The 27,766-nt window shown below is 41.0% G+C and overlaps 1 protein-coding gene across 16 annotated transcripts in view; it reads right to left on the bottom strand.

Annotated features, from left to right (window-relative positions):
* Positions 1 to 27,766, bottom strand: part of disp1 (dispatched homolog 1 (Drosophila)) — a 513,892-nt gene that overhangs the window by 194,343 nt on the left and 291,783 nt on the right. For 4 of the 16 annotated variants that reach the window (XM_073056146.1, XM_073056148.1, XM_073056153.1 and 1 more), the window contains one exon: positions 22,683 to 22,774. The exons of 10 other annotated variants lie outside the window; for them this stretch is intronic. The gene's annotated coding sequence lies outside the window, so the exon portion shown is untranslated. Of the gene's footprint in view, positions 1 to 5,591; positions 5,868 to 22,682; positions 22,775 to 27,766 lie in introns of those variants that run through there. 2 more of the 16 variants (XM_073056150.1, XM_073056152.1) reach the window with 2 other exon arrangements.

Genomic DNA, 27,766 nt, shown 5'->3' on the forward strand with positions numbered 1-27,766 from the left:
GTCAGGTTCAGTTGTCATGATTCCCACTAATAAGTAATGACAGAATTTCTTTCTGACATAAAACTGTAGGTCCAGTTCATCCACCAGAATTGCTGTCTGACTCACGTCTTCCCTGGTAGGTGCTTGTTAAAGTGTTGCCATCAGCTTGCTGTTGGTGTAATTAAACTTTTATGCAGTCAAATCTCATGGCACAAGCATGCTTGAGCATAATCTACTATTCTACAGAATTGCTTCTGCTTGAAGCTCAGTCATACAAGGGCAATCAGCAAAGTTAAATGAAGATGTTCTACAGTAATATACTATAAACATGGACATAAACATCTCTTTATATTACTGGACATGGATAAGCTCGGCACAATTTATGAGATCAGCTCTTTCACAAGTCAATGCAACACTCCTACCTTGATTCTTTGTCGCAAATTTCTGAAACAAAAGCACTCTCTGGAATCGGAGGAATGGGAGTTGAGCAAATGCCTACAAAAGTTAGTCTGCAAGGGATTAGCATGAAAATATTTAATGCAGAGAAAAACCCTCATAGGTATTTGAAGGAGAACAGAACCAGAGCCTGGATATGTAGAGGTCTCTGCAGCTATGTGATCAGAGGTAGACACCCAATCACACTTGCACAATTCTTTATTCTGAACCCAGTCTAAATCGTTTCTTTACAATCCTGTGGGTTCCATCTATCTGCCTCCCTTAGAATTGTTGGCAGTATGGATATATTTGGCTATCCAAGAGGAAGAAAAGAAATAAACAACCTTTGTCAGTGCAGTAAGAATACTATATTATGTATTAATGATCTAGACCAGTCCAAATACTGGTAACTTTTTTAAGTTTGGAGATGACAAAATCTCAAAATTAAAGCTACCTCCAATAACAAATTTCAGGACAGTGGTAAAATGGATAAAATTTAGAAAGTATACAGTCATCTGTTGTGGGAGAAAGAACGAGGAAGTCACCATGTTGCATTTTCATAGGGATTGTAGGAATTGAAAGATTCAGTAAGCACATGAATTCTGGAAAGTTATACTATAAGATGAACAGGCTGCTTAAAAAGCAGAGTAGCTGTACAAAAAAAAGGGAAGATATGCTGATCTCCATAAATCACTTCAGCCGAAGCATTGTAGCCATTCATTTGGTTCAAAGGGTCACAGGTTCATTTATTATCAAAGTGTACAACTCTGAAATTCATATGCTCCAGGTAGCCATGAAACCAAGAAAGAAAAGAACGGCATCACAATCATCAATCCCCAAATTCCCCCTCCCTGTGCCAAAAAAAACCAAACACAACGGAACAGGCACATCAATCCACAAATCCTCCCCCTATGCACAAAAAGACGAGAAAGAGCAGGTGAAACACAGAATATAAAAATCTTCAAAACTGAAAAGATTCTATAGTCCAAGTCCATGTCCAAAGTGCAGAAAACCTGGGTAATATTCTCTGGACATAGCAAGCTCTCTCCCCTCCAGTAGTGGGCCGATTAAAAGGCAGGCAGCCGACACTCACCTTCTGCTTTGCCTCGATGTTTCAATCTCCCTTGTCACTTTAATCAACCAAATGGAATCAAACATCAGCTCACAGCCTGCTTGCCATGAGATTTGCTCCTGCTGCCTCTGTCTCCTGGAATCCTCTCAGAGACTGCAGAGTGCTGGAACACCCAAACAATCTCCAAACAGCAAATCACAGGCACCAACAGTTTCAGAATCACATCCAAGATGAAAAATAAACATAAAAGACATAAAAAGTGAAATACAGGGTTTCATGATCTACCAGAAGGTGTTGTATGCAGTCGCCATCTTGATCGGAAGCTCCTTCCTAATGTTTGGGAGGGACGTTAAGGTTTAAGAGAAATGGAGAGGACTTTTTTTCACCAGAAGAGATAGTGCAGATGCTAGAAATCTGGAGCAGCACACAAAATGCAGGAGGAATTCAGCGGTTCAGGCAGCATCTATGGAGGAAATGGACAGTTGACATTTCAAGCTTTGAAATGCCGACCATCTGTTTACCAGAATGGCATCAGGAATTTGGAACAATTATGTGAAAAGATTGCAGAAATCAAGGTTCTTTTCCAAAGAAAGGTACTCAACATCAAAAAATAACAAACCATCCCCATGGCAGGAGGGTTCATAACAAGACACCATCGTTTTACAAGGAGAGCAATTTTGGATTTTTCTGAAAAACTAATGTGCCCTAGAACCCTATGCTTGATAGGAAGGAGGAATTAGTTTCAGCAGTAATGTTTAAAATAGAATTTACTCAGTATTTTAAAGGCAAAATCAGGCTGTGGGGAAAAGAATGGTGAAGTGGACTAACTGGAGAAGTGTACCAGAACTGGGCATAGGCACATGGATCCTCTACCCCCTCCACAATGGCAGCAATGCCTCTTGAAAATGTTCATGACAGTGGGAGGGGCTGTGCCAATGAAGGAGCTGGCTGAGTCTACGCCCTCTGGAGCCACTTCTAATCCTGTGCATTGGATGCTACACACCAGACCGTGATGCAATCAGTTGCAATGCTCGACACCATACACCTATAGAAATTTGGAAGTGTTTGGAGACATAGCAGATCTCCTCAAACTCCTAATGAAGTAGAGTCACTGGCATGCACTAACAAGACAGGCTTTGATAAATCTTCTGACATGTTGACATCTTGGAACTTGAAGCTGCTCACCCTTCACGAAGACAGGTGTGTGTTCTCCAGACTTTTCTTTCTGAAGTCCACAATCAGTACCTTGGTTTTGTTGATGTTGAGTGTGAGGCTGTTGTTGGGACACCATTCAGCCAACCAATCCACCACACTCTTGTAAGCCTCCTATTCACAATCTGAGATTCCACCAACAACAGTGAACTTACAGGTGGAGTTTGAGCTACGTCTAGCCACAGAGTCATGTGTACAGAGAGAATCGAGCAGTGGACTAAGCTCACGGTCTTGAGGTGTGCCTGAGCTGATCATCAATGAGGAAAAGTCGTTATTACTGATCCACAGTGACTGTGGTCTTCCAAGAAGGAAGTTGAATGTCCAATTGTAATTTTTTTAATAAAATACACTTTACTCATAATTAAAAATATTTACAAGAATAAACAGCGCAGTCTTTTCACTCCTACATTCATAGACAATGTGATTAGGGTTAAATGACATTTTTTAAAACTAATTGCACCATTGTCACTCATGTGGGCCCCTCTAGTGGTACGCGACTACAATAATCAAAGGGTTTCCTCACCTGACAGTCTCCTGCCCAGTAGGGGAAGTACCTTATACTGTGGTCCTTCCCTACCAAGCCCTTGCAGTGACTGCACCATGCTTCAACATGTACTCCTACAGTGTGGAGCATGCCAGTTGGCAGCATTCTGCTATGGATTTCTTGATGCACTGGGAAACTAACAGCTCTAACTGATTAACAGTAGCCTGCAACAGCTGTCGAGATGCTTCAAAGCTGAGTGGAGAGGCAATGAGATTGTCTGTGGTGGAGGAAGGCAAACTGCAGAAAGAACAGATCTTTGCTTCAGCAAGAGTTAATTCTAACCATAGCCAACCTCTTGAAGCACTTTATCTTGGTAGATGTGTGTGCTACTGGGCAAAGGCCATAGCAGCTTTTCTTAGCTCCCAACAGGCAGGAGGGACAGAAGCCTGAGGTCCCATGCCACCAGGCTCAACAACAGCTCCTTCCCTTCAACCATTTGGTTCCCGAACCAACCAACACAGCCTGAGTCACTACAGCTTGGCAACACCTTGATCACTTGGCACAATTGACTTTCTTTTTGTTCCAATTGTGTCTTTCTTTCTTGTAAAAGCAGTGTATAATTTTATGCTTTTCTAGTAAATGGCACTTATATGATGCTATATGCCTGTGATGCCACTGCAGGTTTTTCCATTGCATCTCTGCATTAGACAAGAATTTGACTTTGAAATTATGTACTTTTGCATTTCAAACACTCTGGACTTACTTCTAACGTTTGATTCAATTAGATAACAACTCAGCAATTTTTTTCAGCAAATTGAAACCACAGCACAAGATATGTAAAGAGAACGGAAAGAGGCAAAGTAAGGAGTGTGTTCAGGTGAAATCAAATCTGTGTTATAGCTTGAAAGGAAAATACTGGACAGCGTGGGGGAGGGAGGTAGGAAGTGTGCAGCAAGAAGTCAAGCAAGGATATGGGATTGTGGGGGGATGTTAGGGAGGACAAGTAACCAGGAGAAGTGAGGTGATGAGAAGGTGAGATTGGTGGGAAAAGCGAGACTGGGAGAAGGGCAACGCAAGTGTTGAGGTGAAAGAGGGTGGGGAAGAACTGCAGAACTTTTCACACCCATATGACTCAGGAATTTCCACCACTTTCTGCAGGGATTCTGCAGTTGATTACAGCCACCTGGTGGGTTTCACCTAGGGACGTCATCCAAGATCCAAGTTATTTTTAAATTCTCGCTGGTCTTGCCTTAACTTTTCACTTGAGTCTAATTTCAACCTGTTTTCATTTCAATTAGATGAGTATTCTGTGAGACTTGTGGCCATTGCTGGTGTAAAATGTACATCACACTGCTTCATGAAGTACAGACTCTCAGAAAATGCTTGGAGTGTAAGATACACACACACACACACACAGTATAGAAAGTGTACACAGATACAGAGACTGGGACTGAGATCGGAGCGGGGGGGGTGGGGGGGAGAGGAATGCAGAGCGAGAAGCAGATGAGAGAAAGAATATCCTTAGGAAGAGCACGAGCAAGAGAGATTGATACCCAAAGAGGGAGACATTGAGTTGAAAGAGCTGGTGAAGCAAAAGACAGATGCAGTAACAGCAAGGAAGGACAAGGCAAAATCGAGGCAAGAGTGCTCAGGTCAAACAGAGAGAGACCAATGAAACACTAGATTCTTTCAAACAGGCTGTGGCCCCGCAGCTGACCTCCAAGATTCTCTGTTGCAATCCCGGAACTTAATGGACCCACTCTAACCTAGATAAATCACTCTGAGATATGTTCAAGCAGTAAAGGTTCCTAGGTTATTGAGATCGGTAATGAAATAAACCATTACACTGGAACATACATTCAACAAAGAAAAGTGGCAAAACCCGGGGAAATACAACCTCTCTCCCGTTAAGTAAATGAGCCAAGTCACTTTATTAGACAAGGCTTTCTGAAGTGTACTACTTAAAGCAAGTTCTGTCAGCCTTAAAAAAAAAGGTATCAACTCAGCAGTAGATTTGCCTTGGATTAAAGAGAGATCCAAATTCACAACATTTACAATATCTTTCAGTTCACTGTACACAGTCAATGATCTAATACATCAGAAACTGCAAACCATAACACCAGACAACAGAGACACAGGCTTTACTTCAGCGAGTCATCCAAGGACTAGAAAAATGACTGCAGAATATTACTAACGAATGCCTCCTCAAAAACTGAACTCTTTTACAGCTTTTTACTGCCAAGCCTACAGGGCAAGAAATACGATCTACAGCACTGAAATTACTCTCCACACGGTTTGCTGCTGCTACTGATAGCTGGTGTGCACAGTGCATTGTTTATCAAAAGCAAACACTAACAGCAGTTAGTTCCAACTTTCTGTGCGCCACATATGGTGAGCTCTATGACTTACTTTCCTTTCTTTCTCAAAGCAAATTCAGCAAATTAGCCGTCTCGCTCCCAGCTCTTCTGAAGGTACAGGCAGCACTGTACAGTACACAGGAACATAAAAGAGAACTCTAATTACACAGCAAAAAAAAACAAGAGCTGACCTGGCAACACAAGGGAGTTGAAGTCTGAATGACAAGCATGTGCTGATCGCTTTGGGGTTGGACAGGTTATACACAGGGCTGTAACTTCCAGAGCAAGGCAACTCCTCATGTAAATGACAGCTGAGTTTATCGGCAACTCGGCTGCAAGTGTTGAGATGAATGTGAACAGCTGGCTTTATAAAGGGCCATGCGGATGGTGCAAAGTTAACAGGCATGAGCGGGAAAGAGGAGAGGGGAAAAGGGATGCAGAAAAGGGGCAAGAGGTACATGAGGCAGAAAAGAGAGAAAAAGAGGTAACTGAGACAGGAGAGAGGTATAAAGTGCTGAAAGGAAAAAGTAGATTGCAATATAGAGGTAGTTTGTGTTTTCCTTTCACAACATACATCAGCAGTCTGCTAGTTGTTCTATTTTCCACACCATGGCCCCCCTGGACGCTGATTATTAACAAGTTAGAGGCAGCTGTCTATATAGGGTTATGCCCACAACAAACTATAAGCTTCCATAACACACTCGACATCGATTTTTACTCTATCATTGTAAGATTACCTGACATCAGGCAGAAGATGCAAAAGCCTGAAAGTACATTCCACCAGGCTCAAGGACAGCTTCCATCTTGCTGCGTTAAAACTATTGAACAGACCTCTTGTACAACAAACAGGACTCTTAATCTCACAATCTACCTCACTGGCTTTGCATCTTATTGTCTGCCTGTACTGTTCTTTTCTGTAACTGTAACGCTTTATTCTGTATTCTGTTATTGCTTTTCCCATGTATTACCTCGATATGCTGATGTAATGAAATGATCTGTATAGATGGTATGCAAAACAAAATTGTTCACTGTATAAGAATAAACAATTTGCCGTTATCTCTTACTCCAATTATGAGGCTTAGAACAACGACCATACTACAAAAAAAATTCCCCTAAAATATTTTGATATCTGAAACAGGGAAGTTGCAACTGAAATGCAAGTCTCTTCTTCGTTATTCTGGGTAATGGAGGAATTATTTATCCCAAAGTTGACTGGACTCAAATCAAGTTCAAGAAGTAAAACATCATATATGCATCTTTCCTCATTTAAAACCACAAATAGCGCAGTTATGTACAAAATTAATTATTCAAAAATTTCCAAAAATGGTAATGATTCAGCAACCACTCCTACTTTTCTTTACGCAAGAGTCAAAGGGCTGACTGTCTGCATGTGAACGGCTTAAAGACCAACAACAAGTTTTCAGGTTAAAGTAAATTTGAGGGAGATCTTATTTACAGTAAGACTATTAAATGTAAATGGTTTCTAACAAAATATGTCAGTGTGGAGAATCATTTTTGGCTAGAAGCCATTTACCAATATATCCCACTCTAACTTATGAGACTTACGACAATGACCGCACTAAAAACACATTATTTGGGTCTAAGATAGTTTGGTATCTGAGATGGGGAAGTTGTCCCTTAACCCCGTCTGTAAATTCTCTCCTTTTCAAAAGACTCAACCATATATTCTAAGCTTGACCATTTAGTGAGCTGGGTGATCTTAGTCTAGGTAGGTAACCTCATAAAAATAACCTCAGTATATCCTGGTTGAGATACAAGGGAATAAAAATAACAAGCAATGATTGCTGCCTTAAAATCACTTTCTAGTATTCACTGCCCAGGTTTTACATACAGCATGCCCACTGGGTGAAAATGCAAGCCTAGTTCCTATAAAACTCTATTATTCAGACAGTATCAACTTGAATATTATTACCTCTTATAAAATTAAACCAAGCAACATAGGTGACAACAGAGCTTCGCTTCCAGATGAACTCAATGGCTTCTCTGTTCACTTTGACCATCAAAACATGGCGGAACCATCACCAACTCCCACAATCCCCGATAATCCTGTGATTTCAGTCTCTGAGGCCGACGTATGAGTAGCCTTCAGGAGGTTGAACCCACGAAAAGCATCTGGTCCAGATGAGGTACCTGGTCAAGAATTAAAGACCTGTTCCTAAGAGTAATGTGGTAACTTGCCTCAACACAGTGATGAAGTGTTTTGAGAGACTGGGGATGAAACACATCCACTCCTGTCTGAGAAGTCACTTTCTCGACCGGAGCAACAGGTCCACAGTGGATGGCACCTCATACGCTCTGCACTCAACCCTGGAACATCTGGACAGCAAAGATGCATACACCAGGATGTACTTTATTGACTACAGCTCAGCATTCAATACTATGCTCACCTCAAATCTCATCAATAAGCTCCAAGACCTTTGCTTCAATACCTCCTTATGCAATTGGATCCTCAATTTCCTCATTTGCAGACCAAAGTCAGTTTGGACTGGCAACAACATCTTGTCCACAATTTCCAGGTGCACCACAAGGCTGTGTGCATAACCCCCTGCTCCACCCGCTTTAAAATAATGACTGTGTGGCAAAGTACAGCTCCAATGCCATATTCAAGTTTGCTGACGACACCACTGTCACAAGCCAAATCAAAGGTGATGATGTATAGGAGGGTGAAGGAATATCTGGCTGAGTGGTGCCATAACAATGACTTCAATGTCAGTAAGATCAAGGAGCTGATTATTGACTTCAGGAGACGGAAACCTGAGGTCCAAGAGCCAGCCCTGGCCACAGGATCAGAGGTAGAGAGTGTCAGCAACTTTAAATTCCCTAGTGTTATCATTTCAGAGAATCTGTCCTGTGCCCAGCACAAAAGTACACAAAAATTATGAGGAAAGCACAGTGGTTACTTTGTGATTCTAGTCAAAAGACTCTAAAGCAAACTCTACTTCCCTAGGAGTTTGTGAAGATTCGGCATTGGCATGTCGTCTAAAACTTTGACAGACTTTTATAGATAAGTAGTGGAGAGTATATTGACTGGCTGTATCACAGCCTGGTATGAAAACACCAATGCTCTTGAACTGAAACTGCTACAAAATGTAGTGGATGCGGCCCACTTCATCACAGGTAAAGCCATCCCCACCATTGAGCATATCAACACGAAACTCTGTTGCAGGAAAGCAGCATCCATCATCAGGGGCCACCCAGGACATGAACTCTTCTCACTGCTGTCATCAGGGAGAAATTACAGGAGTCTCAGGACTAACACCACCAGCTTCAGGAACAGTTATACCCCTCAACCATCACGCTCTTGAACCGAAGGAGATAACTTCAGTCAACTTCGCTTCATTGAAATGTTCCCACAACCCTTGGACTCACTTTCAAAGACTCATATTTTATGTTCTCAATACTTATTGTTTGTTTACAGTATTTGTTATTTCATTCTTTGTGTATTTGTACAGTTTGTTGTCTTTTGCACACTGGTTGAATGCCCACATTGTTGCGGTTATAGTTATTACTGTAATATGGATGTATTGAGTATGCCTACAAGAAAATTAATTTCAGGATTGTAAATGGTAACATATATGTACTTTGATAATAAATTTACTTGAACTTTGAACAACTCTTTACATTTTGGCCTACTCTTTCCCCTATTGGCTTAAACCAGCACTTTAAGGAGGAAAATAGCATGCAACAAGTGTAATATAATCACAATATTATTTATTTATTTGAAGCACGCATACGCACATATCATACTGGTGGACTGTCATACACACATAATAACGTAGGTTACAGTGCAACACAATTGATACAGCACTACATGAAACAATTGTTTTTATTTAGTAAACATCTTTCCTGAGCATTGAGGTCTTCTACTGAACATAATCCCAGCGTTCCTTCCATATTTCTTGAAAATATGGAGTGACACTGGCTGCAACTTCCAGCATTTGCAGTCTCTTGAACCCCCTACAACACTGTCCCATCAAAACTCCATCTATTGCCTCCACTTTGATTGCAGCAAATGTCAACAGGCTTTGAAACTCTGGGTAACTAAACAGACCAGCAAGTGTGTCATTTGCGACATAGACGAGCAGCCAGCAATAAGGATAGAAAACTTTTTCTTTTATTTTCACTCTCTGTACCTGAGGCCAATTTCTTTGACCAGCCAAAAGCTACTGTACTTCAGTGCGGCAAGGACTTGTCTTGGCTCTGAATAGGAGATCAGCACTCATTGCACTGGTTCAAAGCAGACACAGGTTGAGGTAATGGGTGACTGGCATCAGGAAAGGAAAGAAAAATTGTACAGGGTGGAGAGCAGCATCCTGAATGATGAAACAATTCCAAGTGATGATATTGCTCAATATTAAGTATGTACAGGCAAAGAAATCAAGTTCCCAATGCTCAAAGTGATCTTGGCACATCAGAAGATAATGGCAATTGTAATCTAACACTGGTGTTTCCAAATTCTTGCAGTAAAACATTATTTCTTTCATATTAATCTGCATTAACACACTGAAAGATTTAAGTCAAATTTATTACCACATGCATAGGTGCAATGAAAAATTTACTTGCAGCAGCATCAAACACACATGGCATCATTCACAAGTAAAATATAAATCATACCAGTTTTTAAACAAAAAACACAATTAGAACAATAAAAGTCAATTTTAGTGCAAACTGGTCAAAGTGGTCATACTGTAGGTTTGCAAAACTGTAGTGATTAGGGCTTTGCATATTGGTTCAAGAACTGAATAGTTGATGGGAAGTAGCTATTCTTGAACCTAATATTCTGGCTATCAGACTGCTATACTTCCTGTCTTGATGGCAGCTGTGCAAAGTTCATGGCCTGAATAGTGGGGATCTTTTATGACAGATGATATCTTTTTGAGGCAGCACCTCCTGTAGATGCTATCAATCATGGAGAAGGATGCTTCTGTGATCTATTGGGCCAAGTCCACTCTCTCTGCTGCTTCTTACATTTCAGTGCATTCAAGTTGTCACAAGATACAATAAGACAGGATACTTTCATCTGTATCTGTAGAAGTTTGATAGAGTGCTCAGTGACAAACCTAATCTTCTTCACTTCCTAAAAAATAAAGTTGCTAGTGTAAACACCAGAGGTTCTGTAGATGCTGGAAAACTTGAGCAACACACACAAAGCATTGGAAGAACTCAGCAGGAACTCAGTCAGGCAGCATCTATGGAGGGGAATATAAACAGTCAACATTTTGGGCCGAGATCCTTCATTAGGACTGGAAAGGAAGCCAGAACAAGGTGGTCACAGGAGCTTAGGAAATACAAGCTAGCAGGTAATAGGTGATAGCAGGTGAAGGGGAAAGTGGGTGGGTGAAGAAGACAGAATGAAGAAGCTGGGAATGGATAGATGAGAGAGGTAAAGGGATAAAGAAGGAATCTTATAGGAGAGGACAGTGGACCATGGAAGAAAGGGAGCTAAAATAAGCTTGCTAAGATACTTAATACTCTCCCATTTTCAGAGATAAAATGTTCTAGAAATTTATTAACCTTCTTCCTTAATTCTCCAACAATAATGCCCTTCACCTTAGTGACTACAGATGAGCAGTAGATAAGAAGTATTTATTGAAGGCCTCACTTACATTCTCTGGCTTTACAGAGATTGACATTTTGATCTCCAATGGCACTTGTTTTTCTTGGACATTTTCTTTCCCTTTATACAAAATACTTTGGGGCTTCTTTAATCTGGTCTGCCAGTGATATTTCACGCCTCCTCTTTGTCCTCCTACTTTCTTTATTTTAAATATCCCCCTATACCTTCTACACTCCTGAAGAGCCTCAGCTGTTTTCAGTTTTCTATACCACCCAAAAGCTTCCCTTTTCTGCTTTATTGAGCCTCTATATCCTTTGGGATCCATGGATCCTTGGATTGCTCTCAATACTTTTCACCTTCATGGAAAGATGTTGGCCATGAACTCGCACTATTACACTTTTAACAATTCCCACCCACAAGTAGTGTTCCTAGTGTAATTTTGCCAGGTCCAGTCCCATGTTATAAAAATCAGCCTACCCTCCACTGCAGGACCTTAATTATTAGACTATCTTTATTTTTTTCTGTGATTTCCTCAAAACATATGGCTATGATCATCATTTCCAAAACACTCTCTTGCTTCTCGTCATTGGGTGCCCAGATCTAATCCCTAAAAATAGGTCCACTACTGCCCCTTCTCAAGTAGGATTATATAGGTATTGGTTTAAAAAGCTCTTCTGAACATACCTTAAAAATTCTGCCTGTTTTTCATACTAATGTAGGGAAAATTAAAGTTCCCTACTATTATAGTCTACTTGCTCTTACATCTCAGTGAGATCTATCTACATTTCTATTCCTCCTTCTACTTTGTCACTTCTTTAGTCTTAACTTGATCAAGTCTGACACATTTTCTTCACATGGTAAAGGAGGACTGCAACTTCGTCCTTTTCTATTTCTGATACTGAACTCAAGAGCATCTGTGGTTTGTCTAGTCGATGACTGGCAGGGAAAATATTCAGCAGTTCAGGCAGCAGTGAAAGCAACACCTGCTTTAGAGCTTTTCTGATGAGAACATTGGTTCTATTGCTCTCTCCACAGATACTGTCTAACCTGCTGAGCGTTTCTAGCATTGACTGTCGACTTCCCTCCATAGATACTGTCTGACCTGCTGATTTCCTCTACCATTTTGTTTTGCTCCAGAGTTCCAGTCCTCCTTCCCTGTGTCTCCATCATCAGACTCTTGCTTTTTAAAAAATCTGTAGCAGAAAAGCCAATTGATCTTTCCTCCAGTTTATCAGTTCTGAAGCAGCATTAGTGGTTGAGTGCAGCTAACATTGTATTGAACAGAATTCAAATCAGTTGCCATCTTATTTGAAAACCACAGATTTGATAATTCTTATACTAATTTTCCCACTAGGGAAAGTTTGGGCGGGCTAGGAATGCAGGAAATGGAAATGTGACTTTAAAGAGGTGTGTAAAATCAGGTGAATGCACACATTCTGTTCTCCCCAGGGAAAGGGAACTAAAGACTAGAGGGTATAGGTTTAAGGTGAGAAGTGAAAGATTTAAAAGGAACTTGAAGGGCAACTTCATGCAGAAGCTGTTAGATATATAGAATAGGCTGCTAGAGAAAGTGGTTGGGCAGGTACAATAACATTTGGATAAGTATATGGATAACAAAGGTTGATGAGGATATGGCCAAATGCAGGCAAATGGGGCTACCTTGGCAGGCACCATAGTTGGTATGGACTAGTTGGACTGAAGAGTTTGCTTCTATAGTATATTACTTTATGACTCTTTGTGAGGCATCGGTAACGTCCATCAGGGAAGCAGATGTTGAATATCTGACCTACGCATATAATCATTTGAAAAGTCTTAAGTAGAGATTAATTGTAAAATAAGAAAAGTCTTTCTACATCATCTTTAGTAGCTTTCTAGAATAATGTGCTATTTAAGCTCTATTGTAAAATAAAAAGTATGGTAGCTAGATTGCACACCCCTTTATTTACTGAACAGTTAATTTGTCTTTAAAATTTTACTTGACTATTGAATAACCACAAAAACATCATTGAAGTCATGTCATCCAATCTCTTACACCTACCTGAGCCCAGGTGGAACCTTGGTTCACTATACCAGCACTTGTGGCAGTGCAATGCCCCTTTGGTACTGCCCTGGACTAATAGCCTAAATATTTGTGCTTATGTCAAGAGTGGGAGACACAAGAGACTGAAGATGTGGAATCCAGAGCAAAACCAAATTGCTAGAGGGACTCAGGGGATCAGGCATCATTGGTGGTAGTTAGGGAGTAGGGAGTAGGGAATGTCAACATATCAGTTATAGACTCTGCATCAGGACCTGCATCAAAAAGTCACCAATTCCTTTTCCCATTTCCACAGATATTGATTGACCTGCTGAGCCCCTCCAACAGCTTGCTTCTCATCTAGAATTGGAAAATTGAACTCAAACAAGAGAAAATCTGCAGATGCTGGAAATCCAATTGAACCTAAATCTTCACAGCAAGTGTGTTACCATCCGGGCACAGATAAAAACAGAGCATAACCGATAATTGGAAATTTGAATTGCTGGAACACGCAACAGTTCCAGAAACAAAACAAAAGACGGATTGACGTTTTGCTTTATTACTGTCACATAATCCAAGATACAGTGAAAAGCTTGCCCTGCATACTGTTCATACAGATCAAATCATTACACAGTGCTTTGAGCTAGAATAAGGTAAAACAATAACAATGCAAAATACAGTGCAAAAGCTACCAAAAAATGCAGAACAGATAAACAATAAACTGCCAGGTGATAATGAAGTAGACTGTGAGGGCAAGAGTCTATCTTATTGTACAAGAGGTCCATTCACGGGTTTGGATACACTGGGATAGACGCTATTCTTGAGCCTGGTGGTACATGCTTTCAGGTTTTTATCTTTTCCCTGATGGGAAAGGGCAGAAGAGAGAATATCTGGGGTGGTAGGGTCTTTGATTTTACTGAGGCAGTGAGAAGTACAGGCACAGTTCATAGAGGGGAGGCTGTTCCAGTGATGTGCTGAGCTGTGTCCATAACTCTGCAGTTTCCTGTGGTGACATGCAGAGCAGTTGCCTTACCAAGCCACTCCGCATCCAGACAGAATGCTTTCTGTGGTGCGTCGATAAAAATCAGTAAGAGTCAACAGGAAGCAAGTCACCACTAATCTCAGTGACAGGCTGAAGTGACACTGAGTTTCCAGTAAACCCTAACACGAGGAAATCTGCAGATGCTGGAAATTCAAACAATACACAAAAAATGCTAAGGGTCTCGGCCCGAAACGTTGACAGTGCTTCTCCTTATAGATGCTGCCTGGCCTGTTGTGTTCCACCAGCATTTTGTGTGTATTGCTCCAGTAAACCCTATTAGTTTAACCCATGCAATCCCTGGCAATACGGATGCAGAGAATTTCTTTAGTCTCCTGAGGAATTAGAGGCGATGGTGAGCTTTCTTGGCTGTGACATCAAGTGGCTGGACAAGTATTTACATTCAAGCATAGATCTATTCTGACAACTTCCTTCTGAGATACCACCAGACATAGCCATATCATTTGCCTTTTTAAATATCCTTGCACAGTGAGGTGGCCACAGATAATTCTGACTTGCAATCAGTGAAGTCACTATAGATAACTCTGATAATAATGTTTCCGCTAAATGTTGTGGGCATACTCTGTTGGTGCCAGAATGTGTGGCAACACTTGTGGGCTGCCCTCACCACTTTCTTACGTTTTTCTGGTTGTTATTGCGTAAAGGAATTAATTCACGAATCAAACTGTATGGGAATTACAAACTTAGGAAAAATTGCAAACAGAAATCGTATTAACCACTAGAGACCGAAATGAAAATATTCTCTTACAGTTTAAAATAAAGACAAAATCAAACTTGATCCAGATTTAGAATCTCAGGTGGAAGACCAAGGCCTCTAACTCACAGCATCAAAAATGAAAATAATTCAACAAACAAGTAGTATGTACCATGTACAAAATACACCGCAGCAATTGACACACCATCAAACCCACAACTCTATCACCGAGGACAAGAATAGTAGATCCATAAGATCATCATCACCTGCAGGTTCCCCTCCAAGTCACACCATCTAAATTTAGAAATATATTGTGTGTCCTTCATTATTGCTGCCCTAAATCCAGGAACATCTTTGCAATAACACTGTAGAATCACTATCACCAGAACTGCTTATTGCTGCCCTAAATCCAGGAACATCTTTGCAATAACACTGTAGAATCACTATCACCAGAACTGTAGCAGTTGAAGAGGCTGGCTCACTACCTACCACCTAACTGAGGGCATTAAGGGAGGAGTAATAAATAGTGACCTTGTCGGCAACAGGCAGATCCCAAAGATGAATATAATTACAGCATGACAAACAGATGCTCAGTTTAGATTGTTTAAAAATTGGCAACATATTTACTTTCTCAGGAGGTTAAGGAGGTTCAGCTTGTCACCAAACACAAATGACAAACTTCTACTCTTGACTGGTTGTGTCATGCATCATTTATCTCTACTACCAAAATGCATGGCCATGCATTTTCCAACACTGCATTTCATTTGCCACTTCCTTGACCATTCTCCAAATCCAAGTTCTTCTGCAGCCTTCCTGTTTCCTCAACACTACCTGCTCTTCCAGAAATCTTCATATTGTTTGTAAACCTGGCAACAAAGCCATCTATCCCATCATCTAAATTATTGACGTACAGCATAAAAAGAAGCAGTCCCAACACTGACCCCTGAGGAACACCATTAGTCATTGGCAGCCAACCACAAAAGAATCCTTTTATTCCCATTTGCTGCCTCCTACCAATCAGCCAGTGCTCTAACCATACCAATAACTTCCCTGTAACACCATGGGCTCTTACCTTGGTAAGCAGCCTTATGTATGTCACCTTGTTAAAGGCCTTCTGAAAGTCCAAATATACAACATCTACTGCATCCCCCTTTATCTATCCTACTTGTAATCTCCTTAAAGAATTTCAGCAGGTTCATCAGGCAAGATTTTGCCTCTAGGAAACCATGCTGACTCTGTCCTATCTTGTCCTGTGCCACCAAGTACTCCATAACCTCATCTTTACTAATTGACTCCAACATCTTCCCAACCACTGAGGTCAGGCTAACTGGTCTATAATTTCTGTTCTGCTGCCTTCCTCCTTTTTTAAAGAATGAAGTGACATTTGCAATTTTCCAGTCCTCTAGTACCATGCCAGAGTCCAATAATTTTTGAAAGATCATTACTAATGCCTCCACAATCTCTACCGCTGCCTCTTTCAGAACTCTAGGGTGCAGTTCACCTGGTCCGGGTGACTTACGTACCCTTAGGCCTTTCAGCTTCTTGTGCACCCCTCTCCCTTGTAAAAGTAACTGCACTCACTTCTCTTCCCTTACACCCTTCAACATCTGGTACATTGCTAGTGTCTTCTACAGTGAAGACTGATGCAAAATACTTATTTAGTACATCTGCCATCCCTTGTGTCCCATTATTACTTCTCTGATCACATTTTCAAATGGTCCTCATCTCTCTTATTATTTTTTAAACATACTTGAAAAAGCTTTTACTATCCACTTTGATATTGTTTGCTTGCTTGGTTTCATATTTCATCTTTTCCCTCCTAATGATTCTTTTAGTTGCTCTCTGTAGGCTTTTAAAAGGTTCCCAATCCTCTGTCTTCCCACTAGTTTTTGTTTTCTTGTATACCCTCTCTTTTGTTTTTGCATTAGCTTTGACTTCCCTTGTCAGCCGCAGTTGTACTATTTTGCCATCTGAGTATTTCTTGGTTTTTGGAATACCTGTATCCTGCACCCTCCTCATTTTTCTCAGAAACTCACGCCTTTGCTGCTGTACTGTCACCCCTGCCAGCATCTCCGTCTAATTTACTCCTTTCTCATCCCACTGTAATTTCCTTTACTCCACCGAAATACTGCTACATCACACTTTACTTTCTCCCTATCAAATTTCAAGTCGAACTCAATGATTTGTAATCACTGCCTCCTAAGGGTTCTTTTACCTTAAGTTCCCTAACCACTTCTGGTTCATTACCTAACACCCAATATAGTTTCGCTGATCCCCTAGAAGACTCAATGACAAAATGCTCTAAAAAGCCATTGCATAGGCATTGAACAAACTCACTCTCTTGAGATTCATTACTAACCTTATTTTCCCAATTAAGATGCAGATTGAAATCTCCAGTGACCATCATAACATTGCCCTTTTGACACACCTTTTCTGCTTCTTGTTGTAATCTGTGGTCCACATCCCAGCAACTGTTGGGAGGCTTGTATATAACTGACATCAGGGTCCTTTTACACTCACAGTTCTTAACTCAACCCACAAGGTTTCAACATCTTCTGATCCTGTGTCACATCTTTCTACTGATTTGATCCCATTCTTTACCAGCAGAGCCATGCCACCCCCGCCTACCTTCCTATCCGTCTGATACAAAGTGTAACCTTTTACATTCAGCTCTCATCTACAACTGTCCTTCAGCCACGATTCAGTGATGGTCACATCATCATCCCTGTCAATCTGTAATAGTGCAACAAGATCATCTACCTTATTTCTTATACTCCATGCATTGAGATTTAACACTTTGAGTACTGTATTTGCTACCCTTTGTGATTCTGCATCCCTAACATCCAGCCGGTGGCTGCAATTTTGTCCTATTTGCCTGCCCTTCCTGACAGTCTGACTGCATGCCATCTTTGATTTTTAACCATCTGGCCTATCCTGAGTCCCTTCACTCCAGTTCCCAACCCCCTGCCAAATTAGTTTAAACCCTCCCCAACAGTTCTAACAAACTTTCCCGCGAGAATATTGGTCCCCCACGGGGTCAGGTGCAAAGCACCACTTTTGAACAGGTCATAACCCCCCCGCCCCCCCAAGAAAAGATCCCAATGATCCAAGAACTTGAAGCCCTGCCCACTGCACCAGCATCTCAGCCATGCATTAATCTGCCAAATCATCCTGTTTCTACCCTCAATGGCACTTGGTACAGGAGGCAATCCAGAAACTATGACTCTGAATGTCCTGCTTCTCAGTTTTCTACCTGGTTTTCTAAGTTCTCTTTTCAGGACCTCTTTGCTTTCCTTCCTAGGTGATTGGTACCAATATGTACCAAGACATCTGGATGCTCTCCCTTCTTCTCCAAAATGCTGTGGACATGATCTGAGACATCCATAACCCTGACACCAGGGAGAAAACATACCATTTGGGTGTCCTGTCCACATCCACAGAATCTCCTGTCCGATCATAAGAGATAGGAGCAGGAGTAGGCCAATCGGCCCCTCAAGCCTGCTCCGCCATTCAACAAGATCATGGCTGATCCAATCTTAACTCTAGTTTTCACCGAATCCCACAAGGCAACAGTGCCAACTAACAGGGCACCATGCCGCCCATTTTATTTTATTATTCATCCCGCCCAAACCCATGTGATCACCCAGGGGAAAAAAACCGAGTTGCCAATTGAGGAGAAAAAATCTGGAAAATTCCTCTCCGACCCATCCAGGCTATCGAAAACTGGTCCAGGAGATCACATGGCTGATCTAAACCTAGCCTCATGTCCACTTACCTGCTCGCTCACCGTATCCCCTAATGCCATTTTTATCCAGGAAAATGTCTATCTCCGTTTTGAATTTATTGAGTGTAGTAGCTTCCACAGCTCTCTGGGGCAGTAAATTCCACAGCCCCACTACCCTCTGAGTGAAGAAATTTCTCCGCATTTCAGTCCTGGAATGGCATCCCCTTATTTTAAGATTATGCCCCCTAGTCCTAGTTTCACCCATCATTGGGAACATTCTCCCCACATCCACCCGATCAAGCCCAACTCTCTGTTTTCTGTTAGAAAGCCAATCCTCCACCCATGCCAGAATATTATCCCCAATCCCATGATTTTTTACTTTAAGTAATAATCTTTGGTGTGGCACCTTGTCAAATGCCTTTTGGAAGTCCAAATACACCACATCCACTGGTTCCCCTTTATCTACCCTATATGTTATGTCCTCAAAGAACTCCAACAAATTTGTCAAACATGACTTCCCTTTTGTAAAGCCATGCTGACTTTGTCTTATTAAGCTATGTTTATCCAAATGCCCTGTTACTGTTTCCTTAATTATCGATTCCAACATTTTGCCAACCACAGATGTTAGGCTAACTGGCCTATAATTCCCAGCCTTCTGTCTATTGCCCTTTTTAAATAGTTACATCAGCATTTTTCCAATCTGCCGGGACCATTGCCGAGTCCAGCGAGTTTTGAAAAATTATCACTAATGCATCCACAATCCCGACCGCCACTTCCCTTAAGACCCTAGGATGCAAGCCATCCAGTCCAGGAGATTTATCCACCTTCAGTCCCATTAATTTATCAAGTACCATTTTCTTGGTGATTTGAATCGTAGTTAGCTTCTCTCCCCCTACAGCCCCCTGTTTATCCAGTGTTCGGATATTTTGAGTGTCCTCTACTGTAAAAACTGATACAAAATATTTGTTCAGCGTTTCCACCATCTCCATGTCCCCTACCATTAATTTCCCGGTCTCATCTTCTAGGGGACCAACATTTACTTTAGCCATCCTTTTTCTTTTTATGTAACTATAAAAACTCTTACTATCTGCTTTTATGTTTTTCGCCAATTTACTTTCATAATCTATCTCCCCCTTCTTAATCAATCTTTTTGTTATTTGCTCCTGATCTTTAAAAGCTTCTCGATCTTCAATCTTCCCACTAGATTTAGCTACCTTATATAACTTTCTTTTTAGTCATATACTTTGCTTTATTTCTTTACTTAGCCACGGATAACTATTTTTTCTTTTACACCCTTTTTTCTGCAGTGGAATATATTTTTCTTGATAGTTGTAAAATAACTCCTTAAATATACACCACTGATCAAGTACCGATCTACCCCTTAATCTATTTTCCCAATCCATCTTAAGCAATTCCGCTCTCATACCATCATAGTCTCCTTTATTTAAGCTCAGTACGCTTGTTTGAGATCCAACCCTCTCATCCTCTAATTGAATATGGAATTCGACCATGTACTGGTCACTCATTCCAAGGGGATCCTTTACTAGGATATTTTTTATTAGTCCTGTCTCATTACACAGGACCAGATCTAATACTGCTTGCCCCCTTGTCAGCTCAGTAACGTATTGTTCAAGAAACCCATCCCGAATACACTCAATAAACTCTTCTTCAAGGCTGCCGTGACCGACTTGATTAGTCCAGTCAATATGAAAGTTAAAATCCCCCATAATTATAGCTGTTCCCTTATTACAAGCCCCAACTATTTCCTGATTTATGCTCCGACCAACTGAGTTACAGCTGTTTGGAGGCCTATAGACTACTCCTACCACTGCCTTTTTCCCTTTACTATTTCTTATTTCTACCCAAATTGTTTCGTTATCCTGATCCTTTGAGCCAATATCATTTCACTTTATTGCAGTGATTTCTTGCTTTATTAACATAGCCACCCCACCTCCTTTTCCTTCTTGCCTGTCTCTCCTAATTGTCGAATACCCTTGTATGTTTAATTCCCAGACCTGGTCACCCTGCAGCCATGTTTCCGTAATTGCCACAATATCATAACCATACGTAATTACTTGTACCGTCAACTCATCAATTTTATTCCTAATACTACGTGCATTCAAATAAAGGACTTTCAAATATGTTTGACACTTATTTCCTACCTTTTCCTTTTGTACAACTTTACGCTTATCTCCGTACATTCTTTCCCCTCCTGACACACTCTGTCTTTTTATTCCTCCACTTTTACCTACATCCATTACCTTCTCCATTGTCTTTTTAATTATTTGCTCTCTGGAATCCTCCCCCCCACTAGTTAGTTTAAAGACCTCTCTGTAGCCCTAGTTATATGATTCGCCAGGGCACTAACCCCAGCCCGGTTCAGGTGAAGCCTGTCCCTCCGGAACAGTTCTCTCCTGTCCCAGTACTGGTGCCAGTGTCCCAAGAAGCAAAACCCACTTCTCCCACACCAGTCTTTGAGCCACGCATTTAACTCCCTAATTTTATTTAACCTAACCAAATTTGCTCGTGGCTCAGGTAATAATCCAGAGATTATTACCCTTGAGGTTCTGTTTTTTACTTTGACCCCTAGCTGCTCATATTCCTGTAACAGAACCTTCTTCCTTGTCCTATCTATGTCATTAGTACCGACGTGTACTAAGACAACTGGATCCTCCCCCTCCCACTGCAAGTTTCTCTCCAGCCCAGAAGAGATGTCCTTAACCCTGGCACCAGGCAGGCAACATAGCCTTCGGGACTCTCGCTCTCGGTTGCAGAGAACCCTATCTATCCCCCAGACGATACTGTCCCCTATTACTACAACATATCTATTGACTCCCCCCTCTGGAATGGCCCCCTACTCCACAGTGCTATGGGCAGGTTGCTCATCCTCCCCACAGTCCCCGCTCCTGCCCTCACAGGGAGTTAAAGCCTCGAATCTGTTGGACAAGAGCAAGGCCTGCATCTCCTCCAGCCCTACCTCCTGGATTCCCCTTCTTGCCTCACTCATAGCCACACCATCCTGTGCTTGACTGCAATCTACATTAGTTAATCTATTAGGTGTGGCTATCTCCTGGTACACAGAGTCCAGGTAACTCTCCCCCTCCCTGATGTGTCGCAGTGTCTGAAGCTCGGACTGCAGCTCATCAATATGAAGCTGGAGTTCCTCGAGCAACAAACACTTGCTGCAAATGTAGTCGCCGTGTCCCTCAATGGGGTCTACCGGTTCCCACATCTCGCAGCAGTAACACATCACCTGCTCCATGCTATATAGTTAATTTAATGTACTAGTATTAGTTATGCAAGAACCCTTTGCCCCAATACAGCTAACTATCACACTATTTAACAATACTTTTAAAGTTATAAGTGTTAAAGGAAGCAGGACTACTTACCAATACTGACCAAGCAACTAGCTGTGAGAGCTCTGCAGCTCCGGTCTTCCTCGCCTCGCCCGGTTCAGCCAAAGCCCTTAGGCCTCCACTCTACTCCCAGCTCACTCCACTGCCCGCAACGACGCATGACTATTGAGTCCCCTATCACTCCCACTCCCCTCTTCTCTCTCGTTCCTTTCTGCACCATGGACCTACGCCCATTCCCAGTAACATGGTCTCTGCGGCATTCCCCTGGAAGGTCATCCTCCACAACAGTATCCAAAGCGGTGTACTTATTATTGTGAGGAAAGGCCACACAGGTGCTCTGCACTAACTGCCTATACATCAAATACCTATCTACTTTCAGGAACACATCATCTGCTGAAGGAACTCAAAGAGGGTCAATTCAGCAGCTTATTTGTTGCTCCACATTCCAGCATCTATAGTTTCTCAGGTCTCCACCTATTTTATTTTTTGTTGATTCCATTTACCTGCACTTGGATTGTAATCCTCTACTCTACAGGTTAGCAACTCAGTTATGTGTCTATCTAGATACTTCTTACACAAGATCAAAAGTCAGGAAGTTATGTTACTGCTTTATAAAACTCTATTTCTGCTGCATCTGGAGTATTGCATTTAGCTCTGGTCACCCCATTATAAGAAGAATGTCGAGGTTTTGAAGAGAGTGCAAAAAAGGTTTACCAGGATGTTGCCTGAATCAGAGGGCATGTGTCATCAGAGGTTGGACGAACTTTCAAATTAATTTCCAGTTCCATTCAATACATTTACAAAGTCTAAAAAGGAAATACAGCGGATTTCAGTTAATTGGGACACATCAGGACCAGTACGTTTTGACCCAATTAAGCAGCCATCCCAATTAGACAAAGTTTCATGGAAATAGTTAAAAAAAGACAGATTACTGTTTAACCAAGTAACAAATTATGCATTTACACTTGGTAAATGAAATACAGAACAAATTAGAAAACTACCAATACTACTATAATACTATATGTGTAATAGTTCCTAATAGTTATTGACAGAGGAATTAATCTAGAATAAGCTGCCATGTTCTTTTGATTGACTGTAAATGAATAAAATCAGTGTAATTAGGGTAATTTTTTCTGCTGGTGTCAAATCTTCTTGTGTCATTTTGGCAAGGGTCTGAAATTTTTTAAAAGTCAAAATAATAAACAAAATGATCAAAAATCACTCTATTTTGAATCAGCATCTACTGGTACAAATGGAATACCATAAGCACATGCAACTGATATTATTTAAAAACTGTTCACTTTAGGCATTGTGTAGTGTCTAACAGCCACAGAAATGCATATGATTGACACTAGTTAGGAACTGTTCAATCTCCTGTCCCAATTAAATAGCATAGTATCCAAAATAAAGAAAGGGAATCCTGGCTATTTTCTCAATCAGTTTTTGTTCTTGAAAAGTTGACCCAAGTTAATAACTGTTCCTATTAACTGATCATCCAATTAACCGGAATCCACAGTATTTACAAAAACACATGTTAACCTTTGAATGAAGGATGATTATTCCATAATCAGTGGATAAACAGAAATGAAAATCTTCACGTTCAATAACTAGGTCTAAAGCTTATTACAGCATCTCTCAACTATGTAGCTACTGAAACCTTTCAGCACATGATTCCATTCTCTTGAGAATGCAGTGAAGGTTCACTAGACTGATTCCTAGGACAATGGATTGTTGTGTGAGTGACCTTTGCTTTCGAAGCATACAATGTTAGTATGGGGTATGACAGGACAGATGCAGGGAAGGTGCAGGAAGTACACAACCTGGGGTCATAATTTCAAAACAAGAGACCAGCTATTTATGATGGAAAAGAGTATATGTGAGTGTTAGGAAATCTCTGCCCATGAAGACTGTGAAAGTTGGTGCTGACTGAGACCAGACATTTTTAGTTGAATTGGGAATCAAGCAACATGGCATTAGAATTGGGTTAAAATCTGGGTTAAAAGATCAGCTGTGACCTTCCTGAACAGTAAAGCATGATTGGCTGAATTGCCTCCTACTTCTATTTCCTATATTATTGCGTTCCCCCGTTGAATTCCCGTTGAATTCCCGTTGAATTCCCCAAATTCTCCCCGTTGAATATTTAAATTTTAAATAATTTTTTAAATTATCAAATATACTGCATTCCCTTCACACTTTCAGCCCACCTTTTGGATATTTCCTCATCATCTGGATCAACATCTGCTTACCAGCCTCGTGATAATGGGGAGGGGGGAATCACCCTATCCAGCACATCAAAACACTAATATTTGAATGCCTCTCGACTTTGTTTGCTTTATGGAGAAACACCTCAATTTCCTCAGAAGCCCCACATGATTGTCGTTCCTCTCCCTTCCCAGGTCTCTAACAATAGATTTCTTACTTCTCCTCTCCTGAGGCTCTACATCATCCATGTACAGTACCAGATCTGCAGATATATTATTCTATAGAGGATTAAACATAGATCCCTTCCCTCCCTGCAGTTAAACTTTGGCTATCTGGACCAATGAAATCAGAGCCAAAGCACTCAAAAATGGGTATTTCAGTTCACCAAAGAAATACCTATCCCACATACCAGCTGAAGTTCTGTAGCATTCTATGCCCTGATGAATAAAGAAACCTTTCTTGTGAATACTGAAGAAATTGTGCTGACTTGGAGAGCTTCATCACATGGATATTAATACTGCACTTGAGTTTTATTTAAGAATTAATTGTTCTTGCTCAGCATTAAAAGGTTCTATTCACTGGTAATATCACATAAATGTTTCCAGTAATGAATAAACACAGCAAAACTTGCATTTACAGCATCGTTAACATCGTTAAATATTCCAGTGTGACTCTTAGGAGGTTATCAATAAAATTTGGCATCACACCATGTAAAAAGATATTATGGTAGATTATCCAAACCTTGGCCCAAGGGATAATTTTTAATTTGTTCTGGGACAATCAAATGAAGAATCAGAAAGTCATGAATAAACTGATGATATAAGAAGGCATTTCCCCAAGCCTTTGCCAGTGAAGAAAGGCTCACCAGCTTCGCCCCAGCTTCCAGCAGCAGATCCACAGCCCTGCAAGATACAGTTCCTCAGATACTAGCCAAATATGGCAGGGGTTTCTTCTTCCACCACCCTTTTGGGTAATAAGCTCCAGACCTCACTAGCCTTTGGTAAAAAAAAAATTCCTCAGCTCCCCTCTAACCTTTCTACCAATTATTTTAAGTCTTATTTTCCCATGTTTTTGATCCCTCTGGTAAGGGAAATTGCTGCTTCCTATTTAACGTACTTATGCTTCACAATTTTATACACCTCATTTAAATGTCCCGAGCCCCTTGTGTTCAAAGAAAACAAACCTAGCCTATCCAAAATGCTGCAGATATGCTAGAACTCAGGTAGCATCTGTCGAGAGAGAAACAGTACAATGACCTTTCCTCAGAATCTAGCTTATTCTTGACTGTTTCCGGTGACGTCATCGTCGAGAATGGCAGCTTAAGTCACAAGCTCCTCCGGAAAAACGCGTATTAAGCCCCATTAAACTGTCAAATATAATATTTTTCAAAAAATATTTGAACTGAAAAGAGGGGCAATGATGGGGAGAAGAAATGGAAATGAAAAAAGCGACACTGCGGAGCCTGCGTCCAAGAGGAGTGCAGTGAGCGGCTCTCCGACCTGACTGCGTGCGAGCGAGGCGGCTGCTGGGCCTCGTTCAGTCGAAGCGGTGAATGTCTTCGAAATCCTGAAAGAAATAATGGAAGTCCAGAAAGATATAAAGCAGCAGCTCCGTGATATTAAGGCAGAGCTCGCCAGCGTTAATCAAAAAATAGCGGTGGCAGAGACTCGCATTGAGAAGGCGGAAGATCGCGTTCAAAACGTGGAACGGATACTGAGCAAGACAATAAAAATAATACATCACCAAGAAGGTAAACTGCTTGACCTGGAGGGAAGATCACGGCGGAAAATATCAGAATCTACAACGTTCCTGAAGGAGCGGAGGGCCCATCTATGACGGAGTTTGTTGGAAAGTTACTGCGGGACACGCTGGATCTTCCCCCGGCTATGGAGCTGGAAATTGAGAGAACTCACCGCGCATTAGTCCCGAAATCTACCCAGGATAGAAAGCGACGCTCAATTATAATTAAATTCCTTTGGTACAGCACCAAGGCAAAGATTCTACGAAGGGCCTGGAGTAAGAAGAGAGTGTTTAACGACGATAAATTAATATATTTCGACCAAGATTACCCCCCCCCCCCCGCGGTCCTCCAGAAATGCAAAGAATACTCTGAAGTAAAGCGAGTACTAAAGCAAAATAAGATTAGATTTCAAACTCCGTACCCTGCTAAACTTCGAGTGTTTTATGACAACGGGACTCAGTTGTACCAGACAGTGGAAGGGGCGACTACAGACATGAAGGCCAGAGGGTTGCCCGTCAGCATGAACAAAACGAAAGAAAGCCTGGCTGAGGAATTATCCTGCTCGGCTTGGGAAATAGTGTGAGAAACAAGAAGGCAGGAGATGGGAGGAGGCCGAAAGAAACATATCAGGAAGAGACCGGGAGTTTCCCAAAGACAGTCCTCACCCCCTTCAAAAGAGCCATAAGGTTTGGCTAACTTTAAAAATGTTGAGAAGCTAAACAGAAGCAAAAGTACACTGTGATATACCTATCTCGAGAAATACTTATTATAATGCGGATTTTATATTACTTAGTTGTTATTCTTTATTCACTCACTTACTCCTTTTTCCCCACCAAAATGAGAATATACATATATATATATGTGTGTGTGTGTGTGTGTGTGTGTGCATATATGTGTATGTGTGTAATGTGTGTGTGTGTATATATATATATATGTGTGTGTGTGTGTGTGTGTATGTATATATATATGTGTGTGTGTGTGTGTGTGTATGTGTGTATGCATATATATACATAGGAGGAGTACACAGGGAAATCTTTTCTGTGTAATGGATTTGTTCACTGACTTTTATGAATACTGCAATGGGGGCCCTCAACTCACAAATAGGAGGGGTTATCCCCCACAGCTAGACATTTCCTCTAGCTCAACGCAGGGTCATTTACTAGAGACCTCAGCCTTGGAATCACACATTCGTTGCCATTTTTGTTATTCGAGTTTCTTGGTTCTTATTTGTTCAGGGAGTAGATCGATTAAGTTTTATTCTAATTTCAATGATACATTGACAGATAAATACAGATGGCTAAGGACAAGGTAAAATTAATTTCTTTTAATGTAAATGGGCTATTAAATCCAATCAAACATAAGAGAATTTTATCCAAAATGAAAAAAGAACAAGCCCATGTAGTATATTTACAGGAAACTCATTTAAGTGATAATGAGCATAAAAAACTAAAGAGAATGGGCTTCACTAATCGGTTTTTCTCCTCATATAAATCAGGACATAGGAGAGGAGTTGCTATTCTTATCTCAATTAAGCTAAATTTTGAAAAAATATTCGAAATGGGAGATAAAGAAGGGAGATATATTCTGGTAAGGGGGAATATAGACTGCAATTCAGTTACTCTATTGAATATATACGCACCCCCGGGAAGTGATATTGTTTTTTTTCAGAAAATTACTGATATTATGGTAACGGAAACAGAAAGTCTCCTGATATGTGGGGGAGACTTAAATTTACAATTACAACCAAACTTAGACTCTTCCAATAGAAAAACCTATGAAACAAAATCTTTACATAAGAAAGTTAATACACTTCTTGAGGATGTTGGTTTAATTGATATATGGAGAGACCTTTTCC

This window comes from Hemitrygon akajei, chromosome 9 (assembly GCF_048418815.1).
Source record: "Hemitrygon akajei chromosome 9, sHemAka1.3, whole genome shotgun sequence".
In the NCBI taxonomy this organism is placed as follows: domain Eukaryota; kingdom Metazoa; phylum Chordata; class Chondrichthyes; order Myliobatiformes; family Dasyatidae; genus Hemitrygon; species Hemitrygon akajei.